Genomic DNA, 19,346 nt, shown 5'->3' on the forward strand with positions numbered 1-19,346 from the left:
TGAACTACAGATAACAATAAATTAACAACAACGATGAATAGCTTTTGGTGCATTGGTGTACCAGTTAATAATGCAATTTTGTTAATAGATGGAGTTGGAGTAGAGCGCTTTAGATGTGATGTGATATGTATGCCAGTGGCGGATCCAGGGGGGGGACGATCGCCCTCCCCCCAGAAGAGGAAACTTTTTTAATTTTATATATTAATAAAACCCATCCCAGAGTTTGGAGCTCTTAAAAGTAGCTCTAAGTAGCAGTATTACAATCCACCGCCCCCCCCCCACCAGAAGTCCGTCCTGGATCCGCCCCCTGATGTATGCTATCCTTTTGAAGGTTAATACCAATAAGCTTCAAAATTTCATAAGTCAAATAAGTCGAAGGTATGAACATAAGTGATATTCGTATTCTCAGGCTGAATGTGGTTGTCGACGTCATGTCAAACAAAGATCTTTTGCAGGAAATCTTAATTTATTACTCAGTTTGAAAAAAAAAAGTTATATATACTGATGGGAAGTATCTATATTATGCTTCAGGAGGCTTATGGTGAACATTCTTCATCTGAAGATACGTGTGAAGGCTGGATTAAACGAAATAAAATGTGATTTTCAAGGTGCGTGAACTTGACTGCTCGACTTGGAACACTAACGATGGGATTAGTGCTGTTGGTTAGTGCACCATTTGTGTTCGTTTGTGCAAGAAACGCCAACCTTTGTGCTTCAATACCTTCGGAGATACAGACCGAAAACTGAAAGCAGAGTTAGGAACTTAATACATATTATTGTTCTTTCTTTCCAGATAAAATAAGTAGATTCCTTTCCACTTGAAGTACTAACGATAAGATTAGTAGCATAGTTTGTGCAGGTAAACAAAAACTGATGGGGAGCCAAGTTCATGCTGGTCCTCTGACATCAAGCACTAATGATAAAAATAATGTATTCGTTAATACATCGTTTGTGCTAGTTTGTGCTTCAATAGTTTCTGAGAATAAGCAAAAAACTGAAAACAGAGTTGGAAATTGGATGCAAATTACTGTCATTTATTTTCAGATAAATATTTACATACCCTTCCGCTCCACTCGAAGCTCCAATGATAGAACTAATTGTATTGCTTAGTGCATCAATTGTGCATCGATAACCCAACGTTTGTTCTTTACAGTTAGTGAGGAGAGAAATCACACTTCCTGCTAACTTTGAGCACTAACAATGAAAATAGGGTCATTCGTTAGTGAATCGTTGGCGCATCTCTGTGCATACTTCGCAACAGTTACTTCAAGTGCCGAATACCAGATTGAATAAAATAATCTCAGCCATGATAACCATCTTAAAACGCTCTCCTTCATCCGAACAATTACTCAATCAAATAAACAGATCATGGCTAATGTAGCCAAAAGTTTTTTTTACAGCATACTCGAAATTTTTAATTTACGATTCTAAAGTCGAAATTGTTTTTATACGCACAACGGTTATTTATTCAAATTTATAAATGAATATTCCAGGAACTTGCGGTAGTGCCAATCCGAACAAGAAACCTCAGCGCATCTTACTTACTGTAAAATTAAAAAAACACAATTATATTATTATATATATGTTATAGTATATAGCTTATATTATTCTTCATTTAAATAAAAATAAAACATATCTTCGAAAATCTATCAATTTTGGTGTTTATTGTTTTCAGGTGCATGATGCAGCTAATAACATAACGAAATTAATTAGCAAATTTACAATATCATGGATAATTTATATCCATATTTAAAGATTGTACTACATAGTTTTATCATGAATCATGGTATCCATTTATATTCATTTTCAGTTATGTAGCTAATCTGTTTAATAAAGACTTTCTGTTTTCAATGCACGCTTATTTATTTAATTTATAAATATCTATATATATCATATACTGGAATCTATGACTGGTTTTCCATGTTTAATTAGATTTTTTTGGCCTGAACGATCAGAACATCCCTTGTCAGTTTATGACAACACAAAATACAATTTATATCACTCTCTTTTAAAACCATAAAGATTTAAAATAATTAGAGCTCAGCAACACAGGAATGTCCATTCCTTTCAAAATGAGTATAACTTACTCGCATTGCTTCCAATATAAACAAAGGTATTAGCATCATTCGCCAGAAACAATATGTGCACATTCTTGACAGAAACAATATATGCACATTCACTTTTGATTATCATTACATTTCTTTCTGTCTCAACTTTACTTATTTTCCATATTATTATCACAATTCATATCTCAGTAACACGAGCTTCAATCCCGTCATCCCTTTAGTACATAAGATTAACCCAACAATAATACAATTAATAACTAACCTCCCTAATATAAAATACTATACCTATACTATAACTAACCTAGCTAACTTAACCTATTTATCATTGATAAAAGAAATCCACACGCTATTTATACAGATACTCTTATTAAAATCTTATCCTCCCTTAACAATTAATTCTAGGTTGGAGAATCAGTGCATAGATCTTATGAATCACCCTCGTTTACATATCATTAAAGATCAAATAAGAAGATGTGATATTTTCTTAGTTTAATGTTAAAAGTCGATTTCATACTGATTTATAACAAATTATCAATACTTGAGTTGAAAAACTACTCCAGCGCGAGCTGCAGATGTGAACTATTAACTCGACATAAAAATGGTTTGGTAGGTATTGTTATTCTGTTGAAATAATTTCGATATGTAACAGCTTATGTGCAATTTTAGTTATACTTTCCCCGCATTATATATATATATATATATATATATATATATGACTTGGTCTTGCTAGATAATATACCATGACATCTTATTATAATTCAGTGATAGGAAATTTAGGCCTATCGATTAAGAACCAACAATTTAGACATGTCCCGCTTTACAGTCTGCTTAGATACGTGCGACCGCGAATGTAATTTAATTAGCCATAGTAGCACCCCATAGTTCATTTACAAACGTATTAGCATCATTCGCCAGAAACAATATGTGCACATTCTAGACAGAAACAATATATGCACATTCACTTTTGATTATCATTATATTTCTTCCTGTCCCAACTTTACTTATTTTCCATATTATTATCACAATTCATATCTCAGTAATACGAGCTTTCAATCCCGTCATCCGTTTTGCAAAGGAACACATATAATGAAGAACTTATAGTTAGAACTTGTAGTTCACTTTTTCGAAGTTAAAAATTTAGGAAACAGGTTCTTTTCGGAAAACCATACATAATATGGCGATCTTCATTCCTTTCAGGTAGTGAAGTTTCTACAAATTTAATTACGTTTCCTCCTAAATCCACCTGGCCTCATATATATATATATATATACAAATATATATATGAGGTTTCATTGTCCAAATTTTACTTTTTGATGTTCATTAAACGAATTCCTGAAACTAAACTGCACGGTGGATTTGTTATTTTTCACTATCTTCTTTTTAACTGCGCTTACGCCATCTATTGACACAAACAGTATAATTATGATAATACGAAATCTCATGGAGTATAAATAAATTCGTTCAATTGAAGCTATGGACTATATTAAGAATTATTTTTCGACATTGTTTGTATCCTAGGGTAAGGGGGTACAATTTCGAACAGGTACAATTCTGAACACAGTAAGCTTTTGCACCATTTTTCGAAATACAACAGTTTCCAACACTCAGTGAAGAATATGGCGTTGACAGTGACTCCTTTGCTTGTTTGTTTCTGATAGAGTTGTGTGTTTAGGTGTTTGTTGAGGCCGTACAGAAATTATTCTTCAAGCAAAGGTGTGTATATCAATCATAGAAAATGTCGTACTATAAAAAAGCTCATTGTTTGACGTTGTGTTGTTGCTTTAAATTGCGAAATGTTGGTTGTTAGTTTACTGTAGCATGTTGCACGGTCCATGATGGAAACAAGCATGGTAAACCAGATGCCATCTATGAGCAGTATTTGTAACTGTTTAGTCGCAGATAAATTATAGCGAAAGGTACAATTTCGAACACCAATAAGGGACAATTCTGAACACTAGGTTGAAGGTACATATCAGCCAGTTGTGCTAACATTCTCAGTGTGCCTTTCGTGTTTTGTCATTACAGATGCCACGACAGAAAACTGAAAAGAAGAAGTGTCTTTTGTGGGATCCTTCTAATATGGCAACAGCAGTGAAGAACGTCCTATCGGGCGATTTATCGTTAAGAGGAGCATCGGTATTGTATCACATTCCACTAGGCACCCTTCATGACCGTGTAGGCAAGGGAAAGGAAAGGCAGATTGGACTTACTCCACTGGTGGCAGGCAAAATCGGACGTTCCACAGTACTATCGGAAGAAACAGAGAAGGCTTTGGTGAATAAGTTAGTGTATTTCGAGAACAGAGGATTAGGACTTACACCCTTGCAAGTAAAACGTGCTGCTTTTGATGTGGCTGTGGCCTGTGGAGTTCATCACCCATGGAATCCAGATGTGAAGATAGCCTGTGATGACTGGTTCAAAGCCTTTATGAAAAGGCACCCAAACATAAGTTTGAGGAAACCAGAAGGACTATCGAGAGCTAGAGTTGCAGGTGTGAATGCAGAAGAAGTGAGGAACTACTTTAGAATTCTGAAAGGTGTAATGAATGACTTTAATTTGTTTGATAAGCCTCAATGCATATACAACATGGATGAGACTGGGATTCCCTTGAATAACAGACCCATGAAAATAGTAAGTCAAAAAGGAAAGTGTGAGATCGTGTCACTAACCAACGTTGTAAAAGGGGAAAACGTGACGGTCGTTGCTTGCTGCAATGCTTCTGGCTCCTACATTCCAGCGGCGCGCGGAATTCAATGACGGTTTGCCACCTTGCACAGTTGTGGAGTTAAGCGAGTCTGGTTACATCAACGAAAAGCTTTTCCTTAGATGGTTGGAACATTTTTGTACATACAAAACTCCTGGTAAAGTTTTGCTTATACTGGACAATCATGGAAGCCACACCAATTTCAATGCCTTGAAATTCTGCCAGGAGAATGAGTTCGAGCTCGTGGGTTTACCACCTCATAGTATGCACGTTCTTCAACCTTTAGATAGAACTTTGTTCAAGTCTCTGAAGGCACACTACCACAGGAAAACAACAAACTGGCAACATCGCCATCCCAACGAGGCTCTGTCGAAGCTCAGATTTAATCCCCCCTTTTGCGAGGCTTGGAACGAGGCAGCTTCTATTGGCTCGGCCATAAAAGGTTTTGCGTGTACTGGAATCATGCCCTTTTCGGACGATATTGTTCCAAAGTCCAAATTTGCTCCTTCACTCCTGTTTGTATCGTTTTCGGAAGAAAACAATCAGTCTAGGAACAACACTGAAACTAATGACATTTGTGCACCAGGAACATCGAAAATTGATGATTCACCTACGTCACAAGATCAAGATAGGCCCACCATTATCTCACCTACACCAAATACCTCAGGTTCTCCTATGCCACAAGACGAAGACAAATCTACCATTCTCTTACCTACACCAAACCCCTCCGATTCTCCGGAAAATGCTTTGGTTCGTAACATCCTCAAACCCCTGAGAAGAAACCTTCTACAAGTAAAAGAAAACTCCTAACCTCGCTCCATTTTACAAGAAATGCTCGCATTGTTGGAGCACAGGCTAAGAAAGCCTGTGTTGTTAACTGGCCTACTCCAGGAAAGAAGCTTCAAATTACAAGACAGCCGCAAAGAAGTAGGGCATTAACTCCAACAAATGAGGACATATGTGGCTTTTGCCATTTGATCTATTACAGTGAAGAGTCCCTCGTGAGAGGCGACTGGATACGATGCCAGTCTTGCCAAGTGTGGTATCATGAAATGTGTGTAGGTACACAAGGTAAGAAACAATTTATTTGTGGAAAAGTATGTGATCGAAATTGTACCTACCAGTGTTCGGAATTGTACCTAATGTGGTACAAATCTGAACGTTTCTGTGCTAGCAAAAAAATTTTGTTTATGGACATTGTAACAGTTTGTTTTTCTTAATATTTCTGTAACGCAACACATAGATTACAAACTTTATATTTACCAAAAATTGTCCTGTTCTTACGTCTAGTTTGTCCAAAAATAAAAAAAGTTTATAAAGTGTTCGAAATTGTACCCTCTTACCCTATATAATTTTTACCCTTTTTACTGGAGTGACATAAAATGTATATCGAATTTGTGTATATACATTGGCTTGAATATGTTAGCTCAATACGTAAAATTTACAAGGTTATCTTTCCTTATACAAAGTTTTATATATTCCTACTTATATGGCCACACAAAATAGCATTATACATATATCTGTATTTTTTATAGAATACAACGGATAAATATTTCTATATTATCTATGGATAATGTGTGCATACATACGACACATTATCCATCACGAACAAGTCATATCTATATCGTACTCGTACAATCCCTTAGCTAGATTGTAGTTATTTAGCTCAGGTCAACATTAATGGCACACAACTAAACATTTTTTTTTATTTAGCACAAGTCAACATTATACGCACAACAAATAAATAACTTATATTAAGTGCAGGTCAACATTAAACGCACACAACAAATAAAGAACTTATATTAAGTGCAGGTCAACATTAACCGCTCAAAGGTAAACGAACTCTTATACCTAACAATAAACATATTTAAGATTGATTATTGATTTCCAAATGATACGATTTGCTTTTACCAAAAGCAGGTCGTAACATACTAAAGAGTTCGACGAACATGTGTTTCCTGCAGTAGTCAGGCATTTAGTATGACGCTAATCATACGTCAAAACGACTCTGCATAGTCTCTGCCAGAAGATGAAATATAGGCAAGAAGACCCAAAAAAGTCGTGATCAATGAATGCACTTCTCACTCGGTAAAGCGCTCTTCCTTGTTGCATTACATACTGAGTTTAAGTCTGTCTTACAATGTCCACACACACGTGCCTGAAGCTGGCCCCCCCACCTCTCCCAAATTACACCAAACGTTGCACATCGTTAGTGCATCGTTAGTGCACGTTAGTGCATTTAGAACTAACGTTAGTGCTATCAGCGTTTACGAGATATTTAAAATTTTTGGTGGGGGGCCAACTTCATATGAAGTTAGCCCCCCCACCCATCTTTATGCAGACAGATTTTCACAAAACTTGGCGCATCGTTAGTGCATCGTTAGTGCACTTAAACGCACTAAGCACTAACGTTAGTGCTACCCTATTTTGGGATTTATTCAAGATTTTTGGTGGGGGCCAACTTCAGAAATATCAAATTCTATGCAAATTGACGTAGAAACATGCGGTTAACGGCAATCGTTAGTGCATCGTTAGTGCACTTAAATGCAATAAACAGCACCGTTAGTACTACCATATTTTGGGATTTATTCAAGATTTTTTGTGGGGGGCCAACTTCAGAAATATCAAATTATATGCAAATTGACGTAGAAACATGCGGTTAACGGCAATCATTAGTGCATCGTTAGTGCACTTAAACGCAATAAACAGCACCGTTATTGCTACCATATTTTAGGATTTATTCAAGATTTTTGGTGGGGGGGCCAAGTTCAGAAATATCAAATTCTATACAAATTGACGTAGAAACATGCGGTTAACGGCAATCGTTAGTGCATCGTTAGTGCACTTAAACGCAATAAACAGCACCGTTAGTGCTATCATATTTTGGGATTTATTCAAGATTTTTGGTGGGGGGGCCAACTTCAGAAATATCAAATTCTATGCAAATTGACGTAGAAACATGCGGTTAACGGCAATCGTTAGTGCATCGTTAGTGCACTTAAACGCAATAAACAGCTCCGTTAGTGCTACCATATTTTGGGATTTATTGAAGATTTTTGGTGGGGGGCCAACTTCAAAAATATCAAATTCTATGCAAATTGACGTAGAAACATGCTGTTAACGGCAATCGTTAGTGCATCGTTAGTGCACTTAAACGCAATAAACAGCACCATTAGTGCTATCATATTTTGGGATTTATTCAAGATTTTTGGTGGGGGGCCAAGTTCAGAAATATCAAATTTCATTCAAATTGATGTAGAAACATGCGGTTAATGGCAATCGTTAGTGCACTTAAACGCACTAAGCTTTATCGTTAGTGCTACCATATTTTGGGATTTATTCAAGATTTTTGGTGGGGGGCCTACTTCAGAAATATCAAATTCTATACAAATTGACGTAGAAACATGCGGTTAACGGCAATCATTAGTGCATCGTTAGTGCACTTAAATCCACTAAGCACTAACGTTAGTGCTACCATATTTTGGGATTTATGCCAGATCTTTGGTGGGGGGCCAACTTCAAAAATATCAAATTTTATACAAATAGAGGTAGAACTATAGGGATAACGGCAATCGTTAGAGCGTGATTAGTGCACTTAAATGCACTAAGCACTAACGTTAGTGCTACTACATTTTGAGATTTATTCAAAATTTTTGATGGGTCCAACTTCAGAAATATCAAATTCCATACAAAGTGTCAGTATTTTCAGGAAGCACTAACGAATGCACTAATTACTTTGTTAGTGCTTGAAGAGGGCGCAAATTCACGCTGAGCACCAAAGATATTTTACTTGTAGTACCCACACTAATTAAGCACTAACGATCCACTAAGGATTGTACTAGAAGTGATCATTAGTGCTTTTTTAATTTGGCAGAAATTTGACACAGTGAAAAACTCCCTTTAAATTTCTTATATGATTTTCCTGAGATGTAACTGGCTATAACTACACTAATATTGAAGCACTAACGAAACTGAAAGTATTTTCTAGAACCACGAACAATGCACTAACGAACGGCTCTAATTTTTTCGTTATTGGTTGAAGTGGAGCGCCAAGTTCATGAAAGCTTCCGAAGGTTTTTTTTACTTGTAGGACCTACATTAATGAAGAACTAACGTTAGGTGTTAATGCACTATGAAGCACTAACGATTTCAGTAGAAGAGGTCATTAGTGATTTTGATTTTGGCGAAAATTTGACGCAATGAAAAATTCTCCATGAATCTCTTATGGGATTTTTGTGGCATATAATTGCCCATATCTACATCAATACTTAAGCATTAACGGAACTATGAGTGTTTTGCAGAAGCGCTGATACATTAACGACTGAACTTATTTTTCGTTACTGCTTGAAGTGGGAACCAAGTTCACGCTGGCCAGCAAACGTTTTTTATTTCTAGCACCTACACTAATGAAGCACTAAACTTAGGTGTTGGGCACTAGGAAGCACTAATGTTACAAGTAAAGAAAACTTTCGAAATTAGCGTGAACTTAGCCCCACTACAAGCACTAACGAAAAAATTAGTTTTATACGTTAGTGCATTGTTAGTACTTCTAGAAGATACAAATAGTTTCGTTAGTGTTTCACCATTAGTGTAGAAATGGCCAATAATAAGTCTCAAAACTCCCATAAGAAACATATGAGGAATTATTCATTGTATACAATTACCATCACATTCAAAAGCACTAATTACCTCTGTTAGTGCAATTGTTAGTGCATCGTAAGTGCTTCCTAGAGCACAAACACCTAACGTTAGTGCTTCATTAGTGTAGGTGTTACAAGTAAAAAATCTTTGGGTAAGTCAGCGTGAATTTCGCACCCACATTTTAAGCACTAACGGAAAAATAGTGCAATTCGTTAGTGCATTGTTAGTGCTTCTAGAAAACACTTACAGTTTAGTTAGTGCTTCAATATTAGTTTAGTTATAGCCAATTACATGTCACGAAACTCATAATAAATTTATGGGAAATTTTTCATTGCATCAAATTTCCTTCAAATTCGAGAGCACTAATAGTCTCTTCTAGTGCAATCGTTAGTGCATCGTTAGTGCGTCTAGAAAACACTAACAGTTTCGTTAGTACTTCAATATTAGTGTAGTTATGGACAATTACATGTCACGAAACTCCTATAAGAAATTTATTGGGAATTTTTAATTGTATCAAATTTCCGCCAAATTCAAAACCACTAATGATATCTTCTAGTGCAATTGTTAGTGGTTCTTAGTGCACCAACCCCTAATGTTAGTACTTCATTAGTGTAAGTGCTAAAAGTACAATATCTTTGGAGGGCACGGTGAACTTGCCCCAAATTCAAGCACTAACAAAAAATTAATGCCATTCATTAGTGGATCGTTAGTGCTTCTAGAAATTACTAAATGTTTGTATGGACTTCAATATTTCTGAAGTTAGCCCCACCGAAAATCTTGAATAAAATCCAAATTATGGTAATGCTAACGTTAATGCTTAGTGCATTTAAATGCACTAACGATGCAATAACGATTGTCGTTAACTGCATGTTTCTACCTCTACTTGTATAGAATTTGATATTTCTGAAGTTGGCCCCCATCTAAAATATTGAACAAATCCCAAACTATGGTAGCACTAACGTCAGTGTTTAGTGTTTTTAAGTGCACTAACGATGCACTAACAGCATGTTTCTACGTCAATTTGTATAGAATTTGATATTTCTGAAGTTGCCCACCCCACCAAATATCTTGAATAAATCTTAAAACATGGTAGCAATAACGGTGCTGTTTATTGCGTTTAAGTGCACTAACGATGCACTAACGATTGCCGTTAACAGCATGTTTCTACGTCAATTTGCATAGAATTTGATATTTCTGAACTTGGCCCCCCACCAAAAATCTTGAATAAATCCTAAAATATGGTAGCACTAACGGTGCTGTTTATTGCGTTTAAGTGCACTAACGATTGCCGTTAACCGCATGTTTCTACGTTTATTTGCATAGAATTTGATATTTCTGAAGTTGGCCCCCCCACCAAAAATGTTGAATAAATCCCAAAATATGATAGCACTAACGGTGCTGTTTATTGCGTTTAAGTGCACTAACGATGCACTAACGATTGCCGTTAACCGCATGTTTCTACGTCAATTTGCATAGAATTTGATATTTCTGAAGTTGGCCCCCCACCAAAAATCTTGAATAAATCCCAAAATATGATAGCACTGATGGTGCTGTTTATTGCGTTTAAGTGCACTAACGATGCACTAACGATTGCCGTTAACCGCATGTTTCTACGTCAATTTGCATAGAATTTGATATTTCTGAAGTTGGCCCCCCCACCAAAAATCTTGAATAAATCCTAAAATATGGTAGCTCTAACGGTGCTGTTTATTGCGTTTAAGTGCACTAACGATGCATTAACGATTGCCGTTAACAGCATGTTTCTACGTCAATTTGCATAGAATTTGATATTTCTGAAGTTGGCCCCCCCACCAAAAATCTTGAATAAATCCCAAAATATGATAGCACTAACGGTGCTGTTTATTGCGTTTAAGTGCACTAACGATGCACTAACGATTGCCGTTAACCGCATGTTTCTACGTCAATTTGCATAGAATTTGATATTTCTGAAGTTGGCCCCCCACCAAAAATCTTGAATAAATCCCAAAATATGATAGCACTGATGGTGCTGTTTATTGCGTTTAAGTGCACTAACGATGCACTAACGATTGCCGTTAACCGCATGTTTCTACGTCAATTTGCATAGAATTTGATATTTCTGAAGTTGGCCCCTCACCAAAAATCTTGAATAAATCCCAAAATATGGTAGCACTAACGGTGCTGTTTGTTGCGTTTAAGTGCACTAACGATGCACTAACGATTGCCGTTAACCGCATGTTTCTACGTTTATTTGCATAGAATTTGATATTTCTGAAGTTGGCCCCCCCACCAAAAATCTTGAATAAATCCCAAAATATGGTAGCACTAACGGTGCTGTTTATTGCGTTTTTATTGCACTAACGATGCACTAACGATTGCCGTTAACCGCATGTTTCTACGTCAATTTGCATAGAATTTGATATTTCTGAAGTTGGCCCCCCCACCAAAAATCTTGAATAAATCCTAAAATATGGTAGCACTAACGGTGCTGTTTATTGCGTTTAAGTGCACTAACGATTGCCGTTAACCGCATGTTTCTACGTTTATTTGCATAGAATTTGATATTTCTGAAGTTGGCCCCCCCACCAAAAATCTTGAATAAATCCCAAAATATGATAGCACTAACGGTGCTGTTTATTGCGTTTAACTGCACTAACGATGCACTAACGATTGCCGTTAACCGCATGTTTCTACGTCAATTTGCATAGAATTTGATATTTCTGAAGTTGGCCCCCCACCAAAAATCTTGAATAAATCCCAAAATATGATAGCACTGATGGTGCTGTTTATTGCGTTTAAGTGCACTAACGATGCACTAACGATTGCCGTTAACCGCATGTTTCTACGTCAATTTGCATAGAATTTGATATTTCTGAAGTTGGCCCCCCCACCAAAAATCTTGAATAAATCCTAAAATATGGTAGCTCTAACGGTGCTGTTTATTGCGTTTAAGTGCACTAACGATGCATTAACGATTGCCGTTAACAGCATGTTTCTACGTCAATTTGCATAGAATTTGATATTTCTGAAGTTGGCCCCCCCACCAAAAATTTTGAATAAATCCCAAAATATGATAGCACTAACGGTGCTGTTTATTGCGTTTAAGTGCACTAACGATGCACTAACGATTGCCGTTAACCGCATGTTTCTACGTCAATTTGCATAGAATTTGATATTTCTGAAGTTGGCCCCCCACCAAAAATCTTGAATAAATCCCAAAATATGATAGCACTGATGGTGCTGTTTATTGCGTTTAAGTGCACTAACGATGCACTAACGATTGCCGTTAACCGCATGTTTCTACGTCAATTTGCATAGAATTTGATATTTCTGAAGTTGGCCCCTCACCAAAAATCTTGAATAAATCCCAAAATATGGTAGCACTAACGGTGCTGTTTGTTGCGTTTAAGTGCACTAAGGATGCACTAACGATTGCCGTTAACCGCATGTTTCTACGTTTATTTGCATAGAATTTGATATTTCTGAAGTTGGCCCCCCCACCAAAAATCTTGAATAAATCCCAAAATATGGTAGCACTAACGGTGCTGTTTATTGCGTTTTTATTGCACTAACGATGCACTAACGATTGCCGTTAACCGCATGTTTCTACGTCAATTTGCATAGAATTTGATATTTCTGAAGTTGGCCCCCCACCAAAAATCTTGAATAAATCCCAAAATAGGGTAGCACTAACGTTAGTGCTTAGTGCGTTTAAGTGCACTAACGATGCACTAACGATGCGCCAAGTTTTGTGAAAATCTGTCTGCATAAAGATGGTTGGGGGGCTAACTTCATATGAAATTGGCCCCCCACCAAAAATTTTAAATATCTCGTAAACGCTGATAGCACTAACGTTAGTTCTAAATGCACTAACGTGCACTAACGATACACTAACGATGTGCAACGTTTGGTGTAATTTGGGAGAGGTGGGGGGGCCAACTTCAGGCACGTTCCACACACCTATGTGCAATAGCGTCTCAAGAACCCTCTGTTTCCTTACAATCTTCACTTCACTTTTGTTAATTTCTTTTTCCTTTTTCTTTTTTTAACAGCAAACAACAAAATATCAACATTTATGCAACCTATTCAACCATCGCGTACCATGGTACTTCGCTCGAGACTTGACCAATATTCAAAATGACAATAAATTTAGCATTATTTTTTAGTTCAATATCCATTCTTAATATTACGTGAGATTCATCATTTCAACTCATGTTAGCAGTGAACCTATATTATAAAGTAGTGATTATTCAGTCATTGTGTACAGCAGTGGTGGCTTTTTGGGAAAGTCACACCGATTAAAATTTAAATTTTCTGCTACAACCTAAGGGAAGAAAGCTGATCCCTTACGGCTTTTTGAACTTGTATTTTCTTTCATTTGAATGTCGCAATATAATTTAAAATATTTATCGGTGTGACTTCTTTCAAGAGCGCAATTAGCCTACATCGACTTATCACTACTACTAGCTTTCCTGCCTCCTGTTGAACTAAGAACTAACAAAGTTTAGTTTACGGTTAGAATATATTGTTTCGAATTTCGACCTACTTTCTGACGGAAATACCCTATTGTGCGATGGTTAGATATTAGTTGCATAAATGGTCGGTTCATAATACTGTGTTGATATTTCGTTGGACAGTGGTTCAATTTTAAGCACGAAGATGTTGACTACCTGGTGGTCCAACTGCTCAACAAATAGGTAAGGCCAAATGATAAAAATCAACGTTAAGCCACAACTTTTCTGCTATTTTGTTTTTTTAAAGCTCAATTTCCTTAGCTCCCTTACATTGGCACTGAAAAATATTCGAGAATAAATATTAGAACTACAGTGAACTCCTCTCTCATATTAACCCGTTTGTAATCTTTCAAGTTTTTAATGCAACGTGTTTTATTCAAGTAACAATTTGTACATTAGCCTACTCTAAGTTAATAGGTCATGCATAAAAACGCGTCATTTGAATTATGGTCTGTTCAGGAGTTTAATGTTCATTACATGATAAGACTGTTTGTAATGACATCATTGGGACTTTCAAAAAACTCTTAGGCTTTGTTCGTGGATACTGTTGATGTAGCCTATTATAACTAAGAAATGAAGTAGGAAGAAAGATCATTACAGCTCACTCGGGATGCTAAGATAATAATAATTATACTTCTCAAATGAGAGAAGTCCAGGAAAGGGAGGGGGACAACGTATCCTCTCGACAGAGGAAGTGATGTTAATTTAACGCAAGTTCCTTGTATACTGCCACATCTAATCAAGCAGAATAGCATCCTATAACAACATTATAAAGCAAAGAGAAATCAAAAGTCATCAGAGGAGGAAGATGGTGTCCACGTTCTGACGTAGTTGAAAGACTTCTAAGTTAATCCTACTCTGAGGTAAGAAGTTCCATTTTTTTTTTTTTTTTTTTTGCATATTTCTTTTGTTTAAGTCCGTACTTATGATGTTACAAAGTAATTTCTCAGCACTAGTGCAACCATATTCAAATACTGTATATTTGAACAAATTCTTTGCTTTTAAATGCTCTTCAATCTACTGTTCAGTACATATCATAGGTAAGTATCTGACCGTGGAAGGGCAATGTTCTAGTGTGTGCATAGAATCATCTTCCATGCGTTGTTAACGAAACGAACTTCAGAAACACACACATACAAGCTTTCGATATATATGTATGTATGTATGTATAGATAGATAGATAGATAGATAGATAGATAGATAGATAGATAGATAGATAGATAGATAGATAGATAGATAGATAGATAGATAGATAGACAGACAGATAGATGTGTGTGTGTGTGTGTGTGTGTTTGTGTGTGTGTAGGTGTGTGTGTGTGTGTGTGAAGAAAGAATAAATAAAGAAACAGAGAGACGTGTGGCCAACAGGGATTTAGTGTTGGCTTGCCTCTCCAGAAACTAATACGTCATTATGTGCTATATAATTACGAAAATACACTTTAGATATTTGTAGGAAATGCGTACTTTAAATTTATTTTAGTCCCCGTAAGGAAATACAAGATAAAGAAATATACAAAACAGCTAGGAATGAAAAAGAATATTCTCAGAGAAATTTTTTGCACAATTTTCTTGGTTATTTCTCAATGTTGTAGTGAGCGAAATTGTGTAACGGTAATCGTAGTAAGCGGAATGATGCTAAACATATACGGATTCATAAAAGGTCGAATTCAGGAAGAATACAAACCACGTGCGAAAACCTGTATCTGACTGAAGTATGTAAAACTTCCTCGTGCTTCTTCCATCTCACCTTCTACCTGCAATTACAGATGTTGTACAATTAGGAATCAATTTATTTTAACAACACAGTTACATATTAAGATATGAGGCTTTCATATGCCAACAATTTTATTTGTCTACCTCAATTTAAAGGGAGCAAAGCCAGGAACTTTTCAGTACCCCTCGTAGCATTATTTTTACGTATGGTTCAAGTTTTACCGATCTCTGCTACTTAAGAGAAACACAGAATGCAATAGTTACTTTCGTTCTTCAGTTGTGCACACCAGTGTATATACATACAAGTCAGCGTTGGTGCATGTACTTTTGTTGTCTAGATACCACAGAACAGAAAAAATGGTATCACTGAATTTTTGGTTCCATCGGTGCTACAGTCGAACAGGGGTCCGCAAAATTGCAAACTTTTGGAAGAAATTTGTAATTTTAAAGAGAAATAATGATATTGCAATGTAGTTATGCAGACTGTTATCGGGAAACTTATACAATATTTGTATTCTCTTGGCTTCTTGTTAAATTAATAGCAGTGCAATTTTTACTGACATTTAGATGTCCGATATTCTTTTATATGGACTTCTTGGAGAAGAAAGTATGATGGTCCTTAAAGTAATGGAATTTGAGATTTTAAGTAATTTTCATGTTTTATGGCTCTTACATGTCACTAAAAGGATTTTGGATCGGATATATGTATTTTCGTCCCGTTGTATATACGAGTACACTCACATGAGGCCACACCATTCAAACTATCCAGACCCAATTTTAACCTAAGGGTTTTTATAAGATTGTCCTAGGGCGGATTTTGTAATTATGTTTCTACTCCCAAAATTAAAGATAAATGATTGAAAGGTGAAAAAAATATAAAAAATAAACTACTTTCTGGGAAACAGTTTAAACTATTTTCTTAATATTTCATAAATCAATATACTGTGAACAACCATACAATGTAGTATAAATCACTTCCGTAGGAAATATTGGAAAGAGATAGTTTTTTTCTTGGGAGTAAATTCTGTTTGGACGATTGTCTCAAAAACGACTCAGGCAATTTCATTTGAATTTCATAAATAAATATTATTTAAAGCTCTATGATGTGGTGTAATTTCTCTTGAACCCGTCAATAAGAGACAATTGATCATATTTTCCTTTTTTAAAAAGCTTTCCAGAAGTATTTCATATTTCATAAATATTGTATGTATTTCATTAACAGAACTACAACGTGGTGTGAGTGGTCTCTCGTGCATAAATAATAACAGAAGTTGCTTACTCTTGAAGGTGCTTTTGAAACTTTTCGTTTAGCAAACACTCCTCTGTATACTATTCACAATGTCTATCTATATAATATATATCCGTCCTTCAGACACAAAATCTCAATAGAGCTCCTTAGTGGCTAAGTGGTTAACGTACGCGCCTTTGACGAGGAAGACCCGGGTTCGATTCCAGGCGGGAGCTCATGTGGTTCGGATCCCACGTTAATAAGTAAGTCCTGTCTCATAAACCCTCGCTGCTGAAAGGGACGTTAAAATCAACTCAACTCAAAATCTCAATAACTACTTCATGGATCACCATCAGTTTTGGCCAGAATATAAGTAGACGGGATCAATAATTAGGATTCAAGTTAGTTCGTGAAGGTAATAATCAATCCGGAAGTGGTTGAAATCAACCATCTCCGGTTTTAACATTAATCACTGCAGTGTACAAAGGATTAAAGTTACTAAGAATCGATTTCCCATTATTGATTAAATGTTAACAAAAAAAAAATTTCGTCGCCATGCTCAAGTCTGTACTAAAATGGGGGACACGGTGATTCAGTGTCGGAGTGCTTACCTTTGGTGTGTGGGATCCATGGTTTTCGATCCCCGACCAAGTAACTTTGTGGTGGACAACATCGTATCCTTGGGTTTTCTCGGGGGTATTCCTGTTTTCTCCCACATCATCATTCCATCAATTTTTCCATCATCATTCACTTGCCTTGATCATCTCCCGTAGCCTAAAGGGAATAAAACATGAAACTTAAACTGAAATATTTCATTTCATTTTTTGTACTAAAATCAGAAATGATAGAAATCTTTTACAACTTCCGGTTTCAATACTGATCTACATAGAGCCAAAATAATAATAAATGACGACAAGCATACTTTTCGAATTGATTTAGCGTTCTAAAAGATAGGTACCATCTTAAATTTCTATTGAAACTTGAAGTGCCAGAAATAAATCAGTTCCAACTTTAACGTTAATCGCTATTGAGTAAAATCGGTAATAGGTAGAAAGAAGAGGCTTCCTGCAATCAATAAAGCGCTCCAAAGACATAGTTTCATCTTTACTCAAATCTTCCTACTAAAACTGGAAGTGGTAGAAATATACTACAACTTCCAGTTTTCTTATTAACTGAGAAAATATCGCTATTAATAAATCTTAAATATAATAATAATAATAATAATAATAATAATAATAATAATAATAATAATAATAATAATAATAATAATAATAATCGGTTATAATGGCAACACTGAAGTTTTTCAGTGGCGAATGAAGGGCTGGAAAAAATGCATTGTTGAAAGGAAACTGGTCATTGGCAGTAGAAATTTAAGTTGTACGAGCATTTTTTACTGTTGCTCATTGAAACAGTTGTATCCACCACAAACATATTTGGCTTAAAATCGAACCAATGTACAGGTCCCTTTTTCAACTTTTGAAGCTTTTTTCTGCAACATTCAGTATTTTGTTGTTAATTCATTACTTTTGTAATGATTAATTATTTTAAAGTTTTTCGTTTACGTCACACGAAGTGTGACAACTGACAGGCACGTAGCCAGGATTTCATAATAGGGGGGGTGTCCGTGACGAAATACTGCGGTTATCACACCAGGGACTCGATCATTCTAAACTAGTTTACTGCAAACATATATTGGTTCGTTTAGCCAGGATTTCGTAATGGGGGAGAGCATGACATGAAATTACTCTCGTTACTCACCAGGGGCTCGATCAATATAAACTATTTTATTGGCAACATACCCATATTGGTTTGGTAGGACAATAAAATGAGGATATGTTAATAAGTATTTTAATAACGAACTATGAAAAATCCCGAGTAAAAGAATATAACAAAAAGTACTGAAAAAGATATAATCTTTCGAGTTTCTTAAGTTCTTCTGAGAGTCTATCTGATCAAACCGGTTTATCGATCGTCATTTGTAGTCCATATGATTAGCATAGAGCTAGATGGAATTCGGAATGCTCTATCACAATAATATCCATTTTCAACTTGACTCCCCGTAGTTTCCTCCACACAAAACTCATAAGAGTAACCAAATGCTTGCTGTGGCTTTATATTTTTAACGCTGATTCTTCTTTTTCTCGTTTCTTTTTTTTTCATCCTTCCTTAATTATTTTACATTTCTGGTTCCGAAGAGGGGTCCGGACCCCCCGGACCCACCCCTTGGCTACGTGCTTGCAACTGAACAAAAGTATTTCGTACTAACCTATGCTGAAAAAAGTACTAGATCTCGAGAAAAAGTACTAAAATTTTATCTGCTCCCTTTTCACCCCATTCATGACATTTTACGATATTAATATCTTATATTAGAAGGTTTCCGAAACTCTTCCTCCCCTATGGGAGTTACCTCTACATTCTTGAAGGAACCCTCAACTTTAGATTTCTTTACAGCCAAAATTCGATACAAACCGTGCGAACCACTTACTTTTGCGTCAGTCACA

The sequence above is a fragment of the Thermobia domestica genome, chromosome 1 (assembly GCF_964235325.1).
Source record: "Thermobia domestica chromosome 1, izTheDome1.hap1.1, whole genome shotgun sequence".
Taxonomy (NCBI): Eukaryota; Metazoa; Arthropoda; class Insecta; order Zygentoma; family Lepismatidae; genus Thermobia; species Thermobia domestica.